Genomic DNA, 21,683 nt, shown 5'->3' with positions numbered 1-21,683 from the left:
CTCAAGAGGAGAAGATGACAGGAAATAATCAAACTCAGGGCAGAAATCAACCAAGTAGAAACAAAAAGAAGTATAGGAAATAATAAACAACTCTAGGAGCTGGTTCTTTGAGAAAATCAACTAGACAGACAAACCCTTAGCCAGAGTAACCAAAGTGCACAGAGGCAGAATCCAAATTAACAAAATCAGAAATGAAAAGGGAGATACAGAAACTAAAGAAATTTTAAAAAATCATCAAATCCTACTTCAAAAGACTATATTCAGCTAAACTGGAAAAGCAGGTTGAAGTAGAAATTTTCTAGACAAATACTAAATACCAAAGTTAAATCAGAATCAGATAAAACATCCATACTGTCCCATAACCTTTATATGAATAGAAGCAGTTGTTAAAAGTCTCCCAACCAAAAATGCCCAGGATCAAATGGGTTTAGTGCAGAATTGTATCCGAACTTCAAAGACGACCTAATACCAATACTCTTCAAATTATTCCACAAAATAGAAACAGAAGGAACACTACCCAATTCATTCTATGAATCAACAGTTAAGCTGATACCAAAACTGCACAAAGAGCCAACAAAGAGAATGTCAGACCAATTTCCCTTGTGAATATCGATGCAAAAATACTCAATAAAACTGTCAAAAACTGAATCCAAGAACACTTCCAAATGATCATCGTGATCAAGCAGGCTTCATCCCAGGGATGCAGGGATGGTTCAACATACTGAAGTCCATCAATGTAATCTACTACATAAACTCAAAGAAAAGAAGCACATGATCATTTCATTAGATGCTGCAAAAGCATTTGACAACATGGAGCATCTCTTCATGTTGAAAGTCTTGGAGAAGTGTTCCTCTTTCTCTACATCCTCGCCAACACCTGCTGTCTCCTGAATTTTTAATCTTAGCCATTCTGATTGGTGTAAGGTGAAGTCTCAGGGTTGTTTTGATTTGCATTTCCCTAATGACTAATAAAGTTGAGCATTTTTTAAGGTGTTTCTCTGCCATCCTAACTTCTTCAGGTGAGAATTCTTTGTTTAACTCTGTACCCCATTTTTTAATACTGTTGTTTGGTTTTCTGGAGTCTAACTTCTTAAGTTCTTTATATATATTCGATATTAGCCCTCTATCTGATGTAGGATTGGTGAAGATCTTTTCCCAATTTGTTGGTGGCCGATTTGCTCTCTTGATGGTGTCCTATGCAGTACAGAAACTTTGTAATTTTATGAGGTCCCATTTGTCAATTCTTGATCTTAGAGCATATGCTATTGGTGTTCTGTTCAGAAACTTTCTCCCTGTACCGATGTCCTCAAGGGTCTTCCCCAGTTTCTTTTCTATTAGCTTCAGGGTGTCTGGCTTTATGTGGAGGTCCTTTATCCATTTGGATTTGAGCTTAGTACGAGGAGATAAGAATGGATCAATTCGATTTCTTCTGCATGCTGACCTCCAGTTGAACCAGCACCATTTGTTGAAAAGACTATCTTTTTTCCATTGGATGTTTTCAGCCCCTTTTTCGAGGATCCAGTGGCCATAGGTGTGTGGGTTCATTTCTGGATCTTCAATCCTGTTCCATTGATCTGCCTGCCTGTCACTGTACCAATATGGTACAACCACTCTGGAAATCAGTCTGGTGGTTCCTCCGAAAACTGAGCACCTCACTTCCAGAAAATCCTGCTATACCACTCCTGGGCATATACCCAAAAGATTCCCCAGCATGTAATAAGGATACATGTTCCACTATGTTCATAGCAGCCCTATTTATAATTGCCAGAAGTTGGAAAGAACCCAGGTATCCCTCAAAAGAAGAGTGGATGCAAAAAATGTGGTATATATACACAATGGAGTACTATTCAGCCATCAGAAACAACGAATTCATAAAATTCTTAGGCAAATGGATAGAGCTGGAGAATATCATACTAAGTGAGGTAACCCAGACTCAAAAGATAAATCATAGTATGCACTCACTAATAAGTGGATATTAACCTAGAAAACTGGAATACCCAAAACATAATCCACACATCAAATGAGGTACAAGAAGGATGGAGGAGTGGCCCCTTATTCTGAACGACTCAGTTAAGCAGTATAGAGCAAAATCAGAACAGGGAAGTGGGAAGGGTTGGGTGGGAAAACAGGGGGAGGGAAGGGGACTGATGGGACTTTCCGGGAGTGGGGGTCCAGAAAAGGGGAAATCATTTGAAATGTAAATAAATATATCAATAAATTTAAAAATAAAATGTCTTGGAGAGATCAGAAATGTAAAGCCCATACCGAAACTTAGTGAAAGCAACATACATACACCAAATCAGTAGCCAACATCAAACTAAATGAAGAGAAACTTGAAGCAATCCCACTAACATCAGGGACTAGACAAGTCTGCCCACTCTCTCCCTATCTACTCAATATAGTACTTGAAGGTCTAGCTAGATCAATTACACCACAAAAGGAAGTCAAAAGGATACATTCAAAATATCACTAATTGCAGATATGATAGTATACTTAAGTGGCCCCAAAAATTTCACCAGAGAACTTCTACAGCTGACAACTTCAACAAAGTAGCTGGATATACAATAAACTCAAACAAATCAGTAGCCTTCCTATACTCAAAGGATAAACAGGCTGAGAAAGAAATTAGGAAAATACCACCCTTCACAATAGTCACAAACAATATAAAATATCTTTGTTTGACTCTAACCCATTAAGTGAAATATATAAAATACCTTTCTGTGACTCAAACCTAATAAGTGAAAGATCAGTATGACACAAACTTTAAGTTTTTGTAGAAAGAAATCGAAGAAGCCCTCAGAATGAGGAAGTTCTCCTATGCTTGTGTATTGGCAGGATTATTATAGTAAAAATGACCACTCTGCCAAAAGCAGTCTCCAGATTCAACGCAATCCCCATCAAAATTTCCACTCAATTTTTCATAGTCTTAGAATGAACAATTCTCAAAATCATTTGAATTAAGAAAAAATCCAGGATAGTGAAAACAATTTTCAACAATAAAAGAAATTCTGGGGGAGTCATCATTCCTGACTTCAAGCTGTAGTGCAGAGCAATAGTGATAAAAACTGCATGGCATTGGTACAGTGTTAGGCAGGAAGATCCAGAAATGAACCCACACAACCATGGTCACTTGATTTTTCATAAAGGAGCTAAAACCAACCAGTAGAAAGAAGGTAGCATTTTCTTTTTTTTTTATTGTTATTTTTTTTTATTTGATATAATTTATTTACATTTCAAATGATTTCCCCTTTTCTGGCCCCCCCCACTCCCCGAAAGTCCCGTAAGCCCCCTTCTTTTCCCCTGTCCTCCCTCCCACCCCTTCCCAGTTCCCCGTTCTGGTTTTGCCAAATACTGTTTCACTGAGTCTTTCCAGAACCAGGGACCACTCCTGCTTTCTTCTTGTATCTCATTTGATGTGTGGATTATGTTTTGGGTATTCCAGTTTTCTAGGTTAAAAACCACTTATTAGTGAGTGCATAGCATGATTCACCTTTTGAGTCTGGGTTACCTCACTTAGTATGATGTTCTCTAGCTCCATCCATTTGCCTACTGGGCAAGCTGGGCAGTGATGATAAGAAATGGAAAGGGGATAAGACTTGAAATGTGAATAAAGAAAATATGCAATTGAAAAAAGGGAATTAGGGAAGTGACACCCTTCACAATAGTCACAAATAACATAAAATACCTTGGTGTGACTCTAACCAAGCAAGTGAAAGATCTGTGTGATAAGAACTTCGAGTCTCTGGACAAAGAACTCAAAGATGGAAAGATCTCACGTGCTCGTGGATTGGCAGGATTAATATAGTAAGACTAGCCATCTTACTGAAAGAGATCTACAGAGTCAGTGCAATCCCCACCAAAACACCAACTCAATTCTTCATAGAGTTAGAAAGAGCAATTAGCAAATTCATTAAGAATAACAAAAAGCCCAGGAGAGTGAAAACTATTTTCAACAATAAAAGAATTTCAGGGGGAATAACCATCCCTGACATCAAGCTGTATTACAAAGCAATAATGACAAAAATTGCATGGTATTGATACAGAGACAGGAAGGTATAATAAGGAACAAAACTGAAGATCCAGAAATGAACCCACACACCTATGGCCACTTGATCTTAGACAAAGGAGCTAAAAAACATCCCGTGGAAAAAAGACAGCATTTTTAACAAATGGTGCTGGGTCAACTGGAGATCTGCATGCAAAAAATGCAAATCAACTTATTCTGATCTCCTTGTACAAAGCTCAAGTCTAAGTGGATCAAGGACTTCACATGAATCCAGATACATTGAAGCTTATAGAGGAGAAAGTGGGGAAGAGCCTTGAATATGTCAGCACAGGGAAAAATTTCCTGAACAGAAGAGCACCAATGGCTTATCCTCTAAGAACAAGAATCGAAGAAAGTGACCTCATAAAATTGCAAAGCTCCTGTAAGGCAAAGGACACTGTCAACAGGAAAAAATGGAAGCCAACAGATTGGGAAAAGATCGTTACCAATCCTGATACATACATCTGATAGAGGGCTAATATCCAATGTATACAAAGAACCTTAGAAGTGAGACTCTAGAGTCAATTAAAACTGTTAAAAAATGAGGTACACAATGATACAGAGAATTCTCGACTGAGGAAACTTGAATGGCTGTGAAGCACATAAAAAAATGTTCTATATTCTTAGTTATCAGGGAAATGCAAATCAAAACGATCCTGAGATTCCACCTCACACCAGTCACAATGGCTAAGATGAAAAACTCAGGGGACAGCAGATGTTGTCAAGGATGCAGAGAAAGAGAAACACTCCTCCATTGCTGGTGGTATTGCAAGTTGGGACAACCAATCTGGAAATCAGTTTGGAGCTTCATCAGAAAATTAGACATAGTACTGCCTGAGGACCCAGGTATATCATTCCTGGGCATATACCCAGAAGATGCTCCAACATGTAATAAGGACACATGTTCCACTATGTTCATAGAAGCCTAATTTATAATAGCCAGAAGCTGGAAAGAAACCAGATGTCCTTCAACATAGTAGTGGATAAAAAAAAAAGGTATATTTAAACAATGGAATACTACACAGCTATTAAAAACAACAACTTCATGAAATTCTCAGGTTTTCAAGTTTTCTCTTGAGAAAAGCTGGCATGGATAGCAGTCACACTCAGAATGAAAATTTTAAATCCCATTCATTTTCCTTCAAATTTCATGGTTTCCTTGTTTTTAATAGCTGAATGATATTTCAGTTTGTAAATATGCCACATTTTCCTAATCCATTTTTCAGTTGAAGTCCATCCTGGTTGTTTTCTGTTTCTAGCTTTTACAAATAAAGGGTACATCTCCCCACTCTTGGGCATTTTGTATACGGGCATCCTCAATGAATCCTACAAGCCTCTCACATCCCAGGTCTATGGGAATTTCTAGAGGTTCCCCTTACCCTACCCCACCCCCACAGCTGCATATTTCCATTCATTTTTCAGGCCCTCTGGGCTTCTCTCCTGTCTCCCCTCAAACCTGATCCTGCTCCATTCCCCCTCCCCTCTCCACCCAGGTCCCTGCATTCCTCTGCCTCCTGGGATTATTGTGTTCCCCTTTCTTTTTCTTTTCTTTTTCTTTTTCTTTTCCTTTTCCTTTTCTTTTTCTTTCTTTTTTTTTCTTTTCTTTTCTTGTCTTCTTCCTTCCTTCCTTCCTTCCTTCCTTCCTTCCTTCCTTCCTTCCTTCCCTCCTTTCTTTCTTTCTTTCTTTATTTCTTTCTTTCTTTCTTTCTTTTTTTCTTTCCTTCTTTCTTTTTTTTGGTTTTTTGAGATAGGGTTTCTCTGTGTAGCTCTGGCTGTCCTGAAACTCACTCTATAGACCAGGCTGGCCTCCAACTGAGAAATCCTCCTTTCTCTGTCTCCCAAGTGCTGGGATTAAGGGCTTGCACCACCACTGCTCAGCTGGGTGCCTCTTTCTTAACAAGGTTGAAGCATGCTCTCTTGGGTCTTCAGTATTGTTAAACTTCTTATGGACTGTGGGTTGTATCTTGGGGATTCTTTACATTTTGGTTAATATCCACTTATCAGTGAGTACATACTTTGAATGTCCCTTTAGGTGTGGGTTATCCCAGTCAGGATGATATTTTCTTTTCTTTTTTTATTGAATATATTCTTCATTTACATTTCAAATGATATATCCTTTCCTTGTTTCTGCCCTCCCAGAAATCCCTCAATCCATCCTCCCTCCCACTGCCTCCCAGAAGCTGCCCCTCAACCCAACCCACTCCCACCTACCCCCTCTCCATTTCACCATGTTGGGGCATCTATTAAACCTTCATAGGACCAAGGACCTTTCCTCCCATTGATGCCCAACAAGTCATTCCTCTACCACAATTTCACTTGGAACCATTCATAACCCTTGATTGATGGCTTAGTCCCTGGGAGCCCTCGGGGGTCTGATTGGCAGTCATTGGCGTTCTTAACCACGAGTAGGCAAACCCCTTCAGCTCCTCCAATCCTCCATCTAGCTTCTCCCTTGGGACCCCACACTCAGCACAATGGTTGGTTGCTAGCATCAGCCTCTATCTATAAGGCTCTGACAGGGTCCCTCAGGAGACAGCCATATCAGGCTTCTTTCAGCAAGCACTTTTTGGCATTCACAATAGTGTCAGTGTTTGGTGCCATTATAGGATGAATCCCCAGGTAGGACAGTCTTTTTGAGCATTTGAGCTAATATCCACTTATCAGTGAGTGCATACTGTGTGTGTTCTTTTGTGATTGGTTTACCTTAGTCAGGATGGCACTTTCTAGTTCCATCCATTTGCCTAACAATTTCATGAATTCATTCTTTTTAGTAGCTGAGTAGTACTCCATTGCATAATTATACCAATTTTTTGTATCCATTTCTCTTTTGAAAGACATCATCTGGGTTCTCTCAAGCTTCTGGCTATTATAAATAAGGCTTCTATGAACATAGTGAATCATGTGTCCTTATTACCAACTTGTAATCCCACCAGCAGTGGAGGAGTGTTCCTCTTTATCAACAGGAGAAAGATGATTAGCAACAGAGGGGTTCTAATCATCACAGACTTGGGGGTCTACTGAGAAGCTGACAAAGGGAACAACATGCTAGATTTAGAAGGTTGACTGGCTAGGAGGAGGAGGAGAGGGTCTGCTGGCAAGGTTGGGTTTAGACAAGTGAGGGGAGCAAATGAAGTAGAGGCTCCCCACTTAGCTAGAAGATCCCTTCCAAATAAGGGGACAGGACACACTGGTACTACCAAACAGGAAAGGTGAGAGGAACACCCCTAAAAATGCAACAAAGTAGTGGTGATTGGTGAGGAAGGTAAGGTTGTCCTCCTACAATGACAACAGGGGAACAAGAATGAAAGGTGAGTTCCCAAAACTACATCAGGACTGAGTAAGTGGTCCCAGAGTCCAAGGGGAAGGAGATGGGCTGCCCAGATACCATGATGACTACCTCGGTTCTCTGGTGGTGATGGAAGCAGTCGGATCAAGGGAGCTCGGGCCTCTTCAGTCGTCCATAGGCAAGCCTAGATCATCAGCTGAGGGCTACCTGAGAGTGATGTCCCTCTGTCCTGAGTCGCACAGGACAAGTGATAGCCCAATAATCCTCCTCATGACACCTAGGTCACGGCCCTTTTGGATTGCAGGGTTAGGACAAGCCTTCATCCAATGACCTTGTTGATCACTTTTGTAGCAGGACCCTGGTGGTCCCTGAGCCTTAGAAGCCCAGGAAGCCTGGGCAGTGTCTGGGGATGGTCACACAGCCTTTGCCAGCATATGGTACTTTTGTCTGCAGGCCTCTTCATCTCTCTGATGCTACAATTTGCAGGTCAGTGCTAAGACTCCTTCCTGTGGAGGTAGGGGTTCCCTCTCCAAATGTCTGAGTTTGGCTTTAAAATGTCAGGGTAGCTCTGGGAAAAGAAGTATGTCATCAGGAATTGCTTACGTTCTGGGTTTTCAGGGTCTAAATTAGTATGTTGTAAAAGGGCCTTTGTAATGGGCTCTAAAAATCAAGACTGGTTTTCTTGTTTATCTTGGATGACCTCTTGGACTTTTTCAAAATTTGCTGATTTTAAGGCTGCTCTACAGAGACCAGCCAGGAGGCATGTTATGAATCCATCTCTGGCTAAAATAACACCTAGGGAATTATAACTCCATTGAGCATCCTGGTCAGGTACTATCTCAGATCTGATTGGATATGTTGGATTTGTTTGATGAGTCATGTCTGCATGTATTCTAGGGAAGGAGTCTGGAGAGGTCGAGCAAGGAAAGGTCAAGCTAAGATTGAGTAATACACTGAAATTCTTTCATGGAGGACGAAGAGTTAGAGGTGTAGGATCCCAGTCTCTGTTCTATTTGGGAAAGTTCACTTAGTGAGAAAAGGACATGTACTCTGATTGGACCATCTACCCCAGCAACTTCCCTTAAAGGAAGGACTGCTGCTGGGTTGGGTCGGGTGGGGGAGGGGAGAAGTAGGGGGTTTAACTGTAGACTTAGGTGTGGTGGGAGGGCTGAAAGTAGGCACAGTGTGGAATGATTGGAGCGGCCTGCAGCTGGGCCAGGAGGAGAGAAGGAGTCTGGAGAGGTCAAGCAAGGAGGCTCTGGGGAAGTCTGGTGAGAAGAGGAAGCTGAGGAGGCTGGGGTTTTAGGCCAGGTTGCAGAGACAAGTCTGCAGTGGTAAGGGGTGGTTCTTTAACTGGATTGAGGACTGTGGTGTCATCCTGTAGAGGTTGCATAGCTAGAAGAAGTTGATGGTACAAGAATTGCAGAGAGAGGGTTTGGATGGAAGATAGGTAAAAGTTTGAGCATAAAGGACCTCTTTCCATTTATTGGACCACTGGCAGTACACGTGAAGATCCCTTAAAATGACAGAATCAAATGTGACATTAAGTGGCTGTTTGCAGCCATTGTCTAATGGGTATTGATCTCAGACCTTATGGCAAAAGTCGGGTGTTAGTTTTAGAGATTTGAGATTTTCCAGGAGACATCTCAGAAGAAAACCTTGAGGTATGGCTGAAGATGACAGATACTCATTGGGTGTGGGGATGTTACTGAACTATTCCTACACACATTCTGAAAAAAATTCAATAACTAATACAAATAAACAGTCAATCTAGACAAACAGGGTTGTCACAGGTATGCTAGTGGCTATGCGAGACCAGGACTCACAGGAAAAAACGATTTACCTAAGCTTAGGACTCCTCTACAGCAAAAAGAGAAAACCGCTTCATGAGTAGCGTTTCTGAGAGGGAGGGGTCACCCAAGGGTTGAAGTCATGACCTGGGGTGTCGGCTGGGAGGCTGGTCATAGGGACCGTGGAAAGTCCATCCCCTGAGCCCATAGAGGGTGGCCGAATCTCTTTGGAGAAGGGGCCCTGCCCTGGAAAACCTTACCAATCTGCTGATGCCTGTGTGAAGGTTTTGGTGATCTGGTGGCAGGAAAAGTGAGCCTATGTAGCTTGTTGACCTGTCCGGATGAGGTCCTGTGGGGTTTAACCCACGTGGCAGAGGCCAGACTGCATGGTGGAGTCCTGTGCGCCCCGCAGCAGCAGTGGTGGTGGTGCTTGCAGTGGAGCCTCGAAACCGCCTGGGTGGTCATGCGCGGGTTTCAGCCTCAATGTTAGATGAAAAGCAGAGTACTCCTGGACAGATCACTCCAAGCCAGCACAGTGCACACGTGGGTGGTGTTTATTGAAAGAGGAACTCCTGAAGAGGAAGGAAAGAACAGAGAGAGAGAGAGAGAGAGAGAGAGAGAGAGAGAGAGAGAGAGAGAGAGAGCGAGCTATGGGTCGTGGTCCGTGACTTTTATCTGAGCCATGATGTAGGTAACACAAGTAGTGTCGTGCAGGTAATGCAGGTAAAATGAATAACACAAGAGTTGGTGGCATGGGGTGGTTGATGTGGCAACAGAGAAATATCTTGACGCCTAGGGATGATGTCATTACTGGGTTCAGAGGCTGGCTATAAACAGTTTCTGGCGTTCCTGGATGGTTCTGATGCTAACAGTGATCAAGAGGACATGCTAAGTAAAGGTTGGTAATGGCATCTCAGACAAAATCCCAATGCTGCTCAGTCCTTTTCACAAAGGATGTTTAGTGGGAAGGAGTGAGCCTCTGCCAAAAGGCAATCCTGATAGACCCCTTCTGACAAGGTTCAGAGCTGTGGTGCAATATACCAGCGTAGGGATGTTTCACTATTTGCTAATTCATTGCAGAATCATTTACTAAATCCCATATTGCAAGCACCATAGATACAGAACCGAATTCTAGTCCTAAAGAAGCTAAAGGGCCCCTGGGTTGGAGATGCCATTGTGGTTCTGTCGTTCACAAATAGCCTTCACAAGAAGTAAATGTTTCCATAGCTCTTATTGGACAGCTGTGAAAAAGTGATGAGTGAGCCTCTATTCTGACATCTCCACGTCATTCACTGACATCATCCCAATTCTGGAGAGAAGGTTTAGAGAAGACTCATGCCCTGGATTGCAGTCAGTTGTCTGCACGTTGCATCCCTGTACTCAACCACTGGAGCCCTGGACAGATCCCTGCTGCTCAGATGCTGAACTTCAGGCAGAGTGAGCCCACCTTCTGGGACCTGATCATGACTTCGCTCAGCTCTGGCACCAAGGGTGAGACATAGGATGAACAGCCACAGGGGCACCAACCATGAGTACCAGGAGAATAATAGAAAATCAGAAACGCAGAGTATTGGGAGCAGAGTCTGAGGCAGAGAGGGGGCTCTGAATGAAGGAAAGGGGGCAAGACAAGAAAGAGGAGAGAGAGAGAGAGAGAGAGAGAGAGAGAGAGAGAGAGAGAGAGAGAGAGACTCTGATCTCCTGCCTGATGCAGGGTGTCTTGGTGTCTGCAGTCAGCCCATCTCACTGTCACGTCTGACTCTCCACTCCTGTGTACCTCAATCACAGTGTACCAGTGTCAGCCTCTGCCCATGTCCCCACCTCTTCCTTTAGCTCTGTGGCTTCACTGTTGATATGATTATTTACTGTTTATAATGCTTTTTTCTTCATATTCTTTTGTATATATTTGTTTCTTTGAAAATTCCATATATACTTATCATATTTACCCTTTTCTCCCAAACTGCTCCTAGATCTTCCCTCCTCTCATATTCTCATCTGATTCTTTTTTTAAATATTTTTATTTTCTATATTCTTTGTTTACATTCCAAATTATTTCCCCTTTCCCGGATCCCCCCTCCCCATATGTCCCATAAACCTTCTTCTCTCCATCCCTTCTCCAATCACTTCCCTCCTTTTTCTCTGTCCTTATATTCCCTTCAATGCTAGATCAATCCTTTCCAGGATCAGGACCTTCTCCATACTTCTTCATGGGAGTTATTTGTTATGCAATTTGTGCCTTGGGTATTCAGGGCTTCTGGGCTAATTAATATCCACTTATCAGAGATTGCATTCCATGTGTATTCTTTTGTGATTGGGTTACCTCACTTAGGATGATATTTTCCAGATCAAACCATTTGCCTAAACATTTTGTGAATTCATTGTTTCTAATTGCTGAGTAGTATTCCAATGTGTAAATATACCACATTTTCTGTATCCATTCCTCCTTTGAGGGGGCATCTGGGTTCTTTCCAGCTTCTGGCTATTACAAATAAGGCTGCTATGAACATAATGGAGCATGTGTCTTTATTGCATGCCTGGGAATCCTTTGGGTATATGCCCAGTCATTTGGGAAATGCAGATCAAAACAACCCTGAGATTTCACCTTACACCAGTCAGAATGGCTAAGGTCAAAAACTCAGGAGACAGCAGCTGTTGGTGAGGATGTAAAGAAAGAGGAACACTCCTCCACTGCTGGTGGGGCAGTAAGATGGTACAACCAGTTTTGAAATCAGTCTGGAGGTTCCTCAGAAAACTGGACATGAGACTTCCAGAGGACCCTGCTATACCACTCCTGGGCATATACCCATCTGATTCTTGTAGTGTGTTATCATCTTCCTTTCTGTCTTCCTTTCTGTCTTCCTGTCTGTCCACCAGAAGGAGAGCTTCCTCCATCAGCTGCAGTGGGGCAGCTTTGACTGAATGAGGAAAAAAGAGGAGTGAATCCTTTCTGAAAATCTCATCTTCCAAAAGGAGAGACATTGGGATAGTTAAACTTGATTAGGTGAAAGCCAAGGACAGCATGAAGAAATCTTTCTGCAATGCACCATGCTCAAAATTTGGTAGGTGTGAATAAGCTAGCAGTGAATAATTTTATGGGGAGGCCAATAAAGGTGTGTGTGTGTGTGTGTGTGTGTGTGTGTGTGTGTGTGTGTGTGTGTGTGTGTGTGTGTGTGAATGAGAACATAGTTAGTGATCTGTGTGTAAGAAAAGGTCAGGAAGAAATGCATTCCTTTGTATGTTAATAATAGCATTATGAAGACGTAAAGAATATGCAGGAGACAGTGTGGCCTTGCATTCTTTCCAGCTCCCATCCTGGTCACCCCACAGTCCACTGTGCTTTCCACAAATTCACTCAAGCCTCATACCAGATTTCATTCTTCTGTTTTCTAATTGTTTGACACCAGGAATCACTCCAAAAGGAGATGCAACACAGCCTTAGCTATGACTTTCCCTTTTTAATGGTGGGGAAATGAGAGCCCAGAAGCAGAAAAAGTAGAGTGAACAGGACAGACAAAGGTTCAAGGCCTTTAGCCTGAGGGTCTCTAAGTCATGTGCCCCCTTTCACCCTCTCTGTCCTGTCTGTAGTGTCCCCATAGGAGAATGGATGCCTTGATAACACAACAGCTACTGAAATTGTCCAAGGAAGGACAAGCCTCTGTTCAGGGCGTAAACAGTACAGTGGTGGCAGTGGAGGTTGGGTGGGGTTTGATAAATTAGAAGCCACTTCTGAGACTCTCAAACTAGTTTTGGTTTTTATTTCCCTGTTGGTGTACGATGCCAAATTCTTTCTTTTTTAAAAAGTTTCTTTTCTTTTCTTTTATGTATTGACTCTACATTCTGCTCACTGTCCCGTCCTGGTCCTGGTCACCCCTCCCACGATCCTTCCTCTATTTCCCCTCCTCTTCTCCTCTGAGGGGCAGGGTCCCTCTGTGTCGCCCTTCACCCTGGCACTTCAAGTCTCTGAAAGGCTGTGCACATCCTCTCCCACTGGGGACGGACAAGGCAGCCCCGCTGGTAGAACACATCCCACGTGCAGGCAACAGCTGTTGGGATAGCATCTGCTCCAGATGTTCAGAACTCACATGAAAACCAAGTGCACATGTGCTACCTATGTGCAGGGAGGCCTAGGTTCAGCCCCTGTAAGTTCTGCTTATTAGATACTTGTTTTTTCTTTCCTTTTTGAGAACTGTCTATTCAGTTCATTTATCTATTTATTGTTTGACAAATTCTTTTCCCACCCATTATACATATCTGCTCTTCACTTTGCCAACTGTGCTTCATGCTAGGCAGAAGCTCTCTGAACTTCATATAATCTTATTTTTCATTTCTGGACATTATTTCTCTCTCTATCTCTGAATTCATTACACTGAATTTAATATGTATATATCTATATGTAATAATTATACTATAGCGAGTTCTTGTATATATTGATAATTCAGTGTCCTCTCCCTACATTTTCTTTTAGAAGTCCAGAATTTGTTATTAAAAATATTGTATTACAGTTTTGAACTTGTGCATGTGTGTGTGTGTGTGTGTGTGTGTGTGTGTGTTAAAAAGACCCGGTTTGTGTGTGTGTGTGTGTAAACTCTAGGAAAGCTGTGGAAGTCAGTTCTTTCCTCCTGAGGACTAACTCACCATCATGCCTGTTGCAAGCTTCTTTACCCACTGTGCCATTCCATTGGAGTTTACAAATATGCTGAGTCCTACCATAAGGATATTTAGACATCCATATTTATTTTATACACGATCCTCATGGAGACAACCTACGTGTCCCCCCAGAAGAAGAAAATGAATCCATGGCAACGATAGGAACCTGGAAGAACCTAGAAACTACTAAGTTTAAGCAAAGTGTCCCAGACTCACAGAGACCAGAGTTGTGCCCCTTGTAAGAAGAAACCCTAGACTTGTGTGCACATATGGGGTTGTAGATCTTGGAAGTAGAAAGAGGAGACACAGCTGTCGTGAGAGAACATTGGCAGTGGGGGAGAAAGAATAAGAGAATGTGTGTTCTGTACCAGGAGTGGGGAAGGACGGAGCAGGAAGATAGAGGGGATGGGTAGAAGAGTGGAGAGGGAGACCAGTGAGCGCAAGCTGTGTGTGGCTGTGCTCGTTATTTTGTGTGCTCAGTTTTTAGTTACACTCTTCTTTATTCTTGAGAGGGAATGTATACATGTGTAATGAAATATGATCACAACAACTCATTTTCTTCTTCCAAATCTTACCAAATTTCCTTTCCCAACGTCATGTCTTCTTTTTTGATAACCCATTAAATTAGAGCTGCTCATGTGTGACTGGGTGAGGAGGGGGCCATTCACTTAGAACATGGGAATCGCACCAGTGGGAACACCCCTCCCCAAAGAATGGTTAGCTCTCTCCATCAGCTCTCAATTGCCAATAGCTCTTCATTAAGTCATAGGGTTTGGGGTGCACTTTCACCATTTATGCCAGAGTTGGCTGAGTTGACCTTGTCCAGGTCTTCTGTAAGTGACCCAGCTTTTGTGAGTTTATGAATGCAGCCACTATGTCACATCTAGAAGACAGCACTCCACAGTCCTCCTTCTCATCCTCCAGCTCCTACGTTCTTCCTGCCTCTTGTGCAAGATTTGCTGAGCCATTGTGGTGGTGGGAGGTCATTGGTTAAGACTTTCCAATTATTTAGGGCTGACCCTCCATCTCCTGTTCCTAGCACTGTGACCAATTGTGTGTTTCTGCACTGATTTCTGTCTATTTCCTAAGGAGATTTCTCTGACTAAGGCTGAGAGCTGCCAGGGCTCCAAATATAAACCTAAATCCTTCAAAGGAAATTTGACAATGTGACCATTGTGTAAGCAATTTTAAGATCTAAGTTAACTTACAACTAATTGTGAAGTTTTGGGCCAGTTGGGGTTTTCCTCTGTGTTGGTGGTTGGTATTACTGCTTTATAAAACCAGCTCAGGCCTTCTGACAACTGAGATTTCCCCTGCTTTTCTCCTCATCCTAAGCAATGTCCCAGGGACATGAGGACCTGGCTGTTTTCCCCTTTTCCATGCCACATGTGGGAATGGAATGTCTTGCTTATATGGTTATATGGTATCAGTCCTGGTCTCACTTTGAGGCTTCCTTAAGAATTCTTGGTATTGGGAGACAGCATAGGGTCAAAGAAAATGCAACAGCTGGAATCCAGTGCTGGCTGCAGGATCCTATTGGACATTCAATACACTTCACCTGCCAGGAACTCCAAACCCACAGGTCTGGATCCTCCATTAACCCCACATCTTCAGATCACAACTCCAGAATCTCCCCTCTAAGGTACTAACTTTCTATGCATTCTCACTAGAGGGTCCTGAATCCACAGCAACATGTCCTGTGCAATCAAATAAAAGTCCCAAGCCCCTGGAATATTTTTAAAACCATAAATCCATGTCCCTGTGATGTTCTTTCTCTGTCTGAGACCCTCTACCTTGTATCTGCATGCTTCCTTCACATGCAGATGTTACCATGTCTTCAATTATAGAAATGTCCTAATCCATACTCTCATCTCATTATGCAAACTTGGTACACTTTTCTTCTGTCCTAACATCCACTACATGTGAACCCCCTTCCTCTTCTCTTGCTGCCAGTTTCATAACCAAGGCAATGTCACCATGGGCAATAGCTGGGAGGAGAAAATGAGATAATTATTAAACAGGAGCTAGAGCCACCCTTCCAGCCTAGAGTATAAAGATACACCACCCCAGAGATAACCACCTGCATGTCCATCCCACTGCCTCCATGTTGGCCTCTGGGATGCTCTTGGTGGCTGTGCTGACTTGCTTCAGTGTCATAATCATAACATCTGAGTGGAGGCAGAGGAAAATCTTGAGGAAGATGCATCAAGGACCTACCCCATTACCCTTCCTTGGCAACTTTCTGGACACAAAGAAGTTTTATGATTCCCTCTTAAAGGTAGTACTGGGCAGAGAGATGGTGCATTTGAGCTGTGGAGCATGCCCAGTGTGGCTCAGATTCTGAGGCAGAAGACTGACTAGGCCAGGATGCAGACATAGTTTAGAGGTTTGATACATCACCGCAATGCATCTATGTACCTGACATCAGGACATGGGATGTTGTAGGAATGGCCTCTCTAACTTGTCCCTTCACCGGATCAGGGAGCAGTATGTTCCTGTGTTCAACACTCCTCTGGGGCCTCGTCCTGCTGTGGTGCCATGGGGAAATGATGCCATGAGGGAGACTCTGGAGAACTAGGCTGAGGAAGTCAGTGGTCGTGGAGAGCAAGCTTTCTTCACCTGGTTCTTCAAAGGCTATGGCGAGAATCACAGCACATGGGGAACTAGGCCTGACAGATGTGTAGTGGCAGGTTCCATGGCCTTCCCTGAGTGCCCTTTCGAAGCCCTTTCTGCCCTGGATCCACTTTCCTGTTTACTGTTAATTTGCTCTTTGGCCTTTTTGAGATTGTTTTAGAATTCTGTTCTCCCTGGATTTCTGTGGTTCTCTAACTGTCCCCCAGGTATCCTGCTTGGTATCCCTTTCTATTAGTTTCAGTGTGACTGGTTTTATGTGGAGGTCCTTGATACACTTGGAGTTGAGCTTAGTACAATGAGATAAGAATGGATCAATTGGCATTCTTCTGCATGCTGACCTCCAGTTGAAGCAGCACCATTTGTTGAAAAGGCTATCATTTTTTCCACTGGATGTTTTTGGCTCTTTTGTCGAAGATCAAGTGACCCTAGGTGTGTGGATTCATTTCTGGGTCTTCAATTCTATTCCATTGGTCCACTTGCCTGTCACTGTGCCATTGCCATGCAGTTTTTTAACACTATTGCTCTGTAGTAATGCTTGAGGTCTGGGATACTAATTTCCCCAGAAGTTCTTTTACAGCTAGGTTCGACAGCAGACCCTGCCTCAAATGAATAGGGCAGTGACTGATAAAAGATATGCAATGTTCTCTTCTGGCTGCCTCATATATACTTATGGGTGTGGACACCCACAGGCGCACTTGTACCCAGAAATAATCAGCACACAGATGTGCATGCACACACACACAGACACACACACATACGCACACCCACCCACACACACACATACACACAGTGAGAGAGATGCACTCTGGCACTCATGCTCATTTAGGCACATACATGTGTGCAAAAACACATGCAGGCACGCTTCACAAATGCACACCTGCAAGGGAAGAATTTCCTCCAAGGGCATCTTCAAATTGTGAAAAAGTAGGCTGTTCTCATTGCCAATTCTGATTCTCCATCTTGCAGAAAGTCCTCCCTTTGTCATCTCTTCATTTCTATCTTCTCTACTTCTCTACCCTTTCTTACCCTCTCCACCATCTCTCCTCCTTTTAAAAATATCATTACTATTTTAAATAAATTCCAACCAGGTTGATAGCAAAAGTACAGAGATTCACCAAGGGAAAGACCAAGGAAGAAGGATTTTATGTTTGTTTCTTGCGGGGTATGAGGGAAGCAAGCACTTGGGGAGGGCCTTGATTGTTCAGACTCTCCCTTCCCACCTTCAATCTGAACCCAAGAAAAGTGAATCCTGGGAAAACTCCCAGTAGTGTCTAAAAGAGTGCTAAGTGGAATTAAGATAAATGTCCCTCTCCCTGTAGGAGAAGAACCCCCAAATTCATTTTCCCAAGAAAAATCTGTTGATGACCACACTGAACCTTTTCTTCGTGGGCACAGAGATGGACAGCACAGCCATGAGCTTCATCTTCTTGCTCCTCATGAAGCACCTGCCGTTGCAGGTAAAGTTGAGGGAGACAGGGACGGTAGAGGCCACAGACCACTACACCGTGCTGGACATTGGCTATCCCTACCCCAGTTCTCCCAGATATCAGGGATTTAAGATAGTCTCTGAAGGAAGCTGATCTGATAGGCACCCATTGTGAATGCTGGTCACCATCTGACTTGTTTCTCCAGGTTCTTAGCATATTTTAAAGCTACTTTCAGAATTCTGAAGAAATGCAACAAATGGAAAAGCTGTGGGGTATTTTTCCTAATCAAGGAGAAAGTAAGGAATAGCTACAGTGTAAAGGAGTGGAGGGTTGAGCAGGATTTGCTGAGGAGCCCAGGCGATTGTCCAGGGTTTCCTTTTATGAGTTCAGAAAGACAAAGGGTTGATTGCTAAAGGCAGGGTGTGGGTGGTTTTGGGTTTTGATTGACAGGCTTGAGTTATGTAAGCCTTTGCTAACTGGGCATGCCATTTCCCACAATGCATGTACTTATATAATCATGAGCATGTCTAATTTCAGGCAGACATAAGATGGCAAATGGTTGATTGCTCAAAATTACAATTTGCCTTATTCAGCATGCACCTAAGACCTGCTTAGGCTAGAATGGTCCAATGTCTCTAGTTCTGAGATATATTCAATAGTATTGCTATGGTGATGTTCCATATGGTAGTGTGCCTTGTCTAGTGTGTCTGGGGCTCAGTGTTGCAGGGAATCCTGGCTTACTAATTTATCGCTGAAAACTTCCCATCTCATGCTGAGCCTCACTTGTATTTAAAAAAATGAAAAGGCCTGAACGTATTTGGAAACTGCTCCTCTCAATCATAGAATGTACTTTGCTTTTTTTTCTCTTACCAATCTGTAAATGTCTCCTGCTAATGCCTCTGATTCTAACCCAAGAAGGTTAATGGGATCCTATTCCAGCACCATATATAGCTAGCATCTACTGCAAATGGTCTATAACATTTCACCCATAATTCCACATCACCATATTTTTGCATATTTAATGCATCTTCCCTTTCTAAATGTATAAACACATCTCTTCTCAGCTATGGTGCATGAGGAGATTGACCAGGTGATTGGCAGGAACCAACAGCCTCAGTATGAGGATAGAATGCAGACACTTTACACCAAGGCTGTGATCCATGAGATCCCAGAGATATGGAGACATAATTCCTCTTGGTGTGGCTTGTAGAACTACCAAGGACATCAAGTTTTGGGGCATCCTCATCCCCAAGGTACTTCCCTGCCGAGCCTAAGAGTCTTCATTCCAGTTCTCTTGACCCAGCAGGCCGTCCCCAGTCAGAGTTTTACACACTTCATTCTCAATGAAAATTTTGCTCCTTCACCATGGTGTTTAAGCTGTCCTCAATCCTGGGTCTCCCTCTTTTTCAGGCATCAACCCCATGTTTAGCAAACTCTCATGGTAAGGACCATGACTCTGTTTCTTTAGAATTTGTTACTTATGTTAAAGAGGCTCACGTCCTCCATACAGCCTGCTGAGGCACACAAACCCCAAATTGCTGTACCAGGGAGTGTGAACTTCTTCCTGGGCCCACAACCTCCTGAATTGACAGGCATGGGCTTGCTCATTCCCTAACATTCTGTTCCAAGAGATTGTGAGTCTCTCAAGAGACCTTCCTCAGAGAACTCGAACCACCACTGCTCCAAGAGAACCTGTCACATTGGCCAACACTTCCCCCTTAGCTCAGCCCCTCTCCTTTTCTCCTCTTCCTTCCAAACTTGTGAGCCCTGAGGATGCTCATCTATCACCTTGCCTAATTAGTCCAATGGCTCCTGTCTTCCAGGGCACTGATGTATTGCCTATACTGGGCTCTTTGCTGAAAGATCCCAAGTACTTATCCAATCCCAATGACTTTAACCCTCAGCAGTTTCAGCACAACAGGGGGCAGTTTAAGAAGAGCAATCCATTTATGCTCTTTTCTGTTGGTAAGAGGCCCCTCCTCACACACACAGGGCTAACACTTCTTGGCTCCCCTTCTGAAGAGTAGTCTTATATCTTTCTCCCACTTTGATCTTACTGTTAGAGTCTACCTTCCAGACAACCAAGTGGACTGGGGTCAAAGGAAAGGCATGGTCAAACTCCTTTCAGAGATGGGAAAAATCATGGCTCAGGCTGAATCTGAATTGTTCCCAGGTCACACACACAGGTCTTCTCACTCTTTCGAAGTAGAAACTGAGCAGCCACATTTGAGAGCCTATTTGTTAGAGGAGGATGTAGAGTTCCCATTGTGCCAGCCAATCATGTGTCCCCTTACCTCACATACAAGGGCAATGGAGAATCAGAAAGTTTATTCAGATTACAGTGCTGTGCAGGGGGCCAGACCAAGCAGGAAGTGATTGTCTATCTTGTAAGTTCTTCTTGAGGCAGAGGAGGGGGAAGAGTGTTGGAGGGTGGGTAAGACTCGGTCTTATGAGATATTTAGAGTTGCTGTATAATAAAAAGTTTACTTATCTACATTTAATTTGCTATGCTATTATAATTGAACTGCCTTCTGTGTTCCTCTGAGGTCAGAGACTGCAGTCTCAGGCACTTAGCACCTCATCCTAAAACAACAGGAGATTAAGAAAATCACCTTTGTTTGGGTTCTAACTTTCAACCTGCTACTTGGAAGTAGCAGGAAGAAAAAGGGACACTTAAAAGAGTTATAATATCATTTATTATTAAGTTGTAATAAGTTTCCTATAAACATAGTGGAGCATCAGAAACAATGAATTTATGAAATTCTTAGACAAATGGACGGAGCTGGAGAACATCATACTAAGTGAGGCAACCCAGTCTCAAAAGAGCAATCATGATATGCACTCACTGCAAAGTGGATATAAGCCTAGAAACGTGGAATACCCAAGACTTAATCCACATATTAAATGATGTCCAAGAGGAACTGTGGAGTGGCCCCTGGTTCTGGAAAGGCTCAGTGCAGCAGTATAGGGGAATACCAGAACAGGGAATTTGGAAGTGGTGGATTTGGGAATAGGGGGAGGGAAGAGGGCTTATGGGACTTTCAGGGAGTGGGGAGCCAGAAAAGAGGAAATCATTTGAAATGTAAATAAAGAATATATCGAATAAATAAAAATAAAAAAGTTTCCTATAAAAGCTATCTATGGGGAAGAGGAGGAAGATCCTATGTGAAGGGAAAAGGAAAAATTCTTCTAAGTGGGAAAGCATAAAAAGTTCCCGTTCAAAGTGGGGAAAGGCAAAAAGAGAAAGTCCTTTCTTCTTTGTCTTCAGTACATCTTTCAGAATACATGATACCATGGTATGATGTTCATCACAAGTTCACAGAAAAGATCAAATCATAAATTGAGATAGAAGTAGGCAACAGAGAATGTTTACATGCATATCCATTAGGAGTAATTATCTAGCTAAGATTTATTACCTGTCTCTGCTCCACAGGTTCACTGAAGGTTTAAAACCCTAAGTAAGTGAATGTTTGCATAGATAAACCCAGTCAACATTTTATCTGCTGTCCTAGCATCTATGATAAATCTTTAGTTCCCTTTTCATGACCTCTGGTTAATTGTTTAACAACCTCTTGTCATGTGCTCTGAGTAGGAGAAGGTCTGGTTCCCATCTAAGAGCAATTAACTTGTGACACTTGGGAGACTGACAGAGTTCTCATTGCAGTTTTGACTATCAGAAAAAGGGTCCAATTGCATTCCTATTACAAAAGAGCTTCATAAATACAGATATAGTTTTATGAATTCTTATAGGTCATCATTAAAAGTTAAGTCATCTGTTTGTCTATATAGCGTCACTATAAGACAGTGCGTCTTCATGGATCTGCAGCAATCTGCTCCGAAGGAGTGTGCTATTATTT

General features: G+C 42.8%; 2 pseudogenes; one reads left to right on the top strand and one right to left on the bottom strand.

The window, feature by feature from the left end:
• The window catches only part of LOC127673040 (mRNA turnover protein 4 homolog), a 165,286-nt pseudogene that overhangs the window by 64,260 nt on the left and 79,343 nt on the right, over positions 1-21,683 (bottom strand).
• On the top strand, positions 15,966-21,441 carry LOC127698132 (cytochrome P450 2A8-like; annotated as a pseudogene).

Source organism: Apodemus sylvaticus, chromosome 1 (genome assembly GCF_947179515.1).
Source record: "Apodemus sylvaticus chromosome 1, mApoSyl1.1, whole genome shotgun sequence".
NCBI classification, from domain to species: Eukaryota; Metazoa; Chordata; class Mammalia; order Rodentia; family Muridae; genus Apodemus; species Apodemus sylvaticus.
Note: the sequence above shows the minus strand (reverse complement) of the source record. Positions and strands in the feature narration are given on the sequence as shown.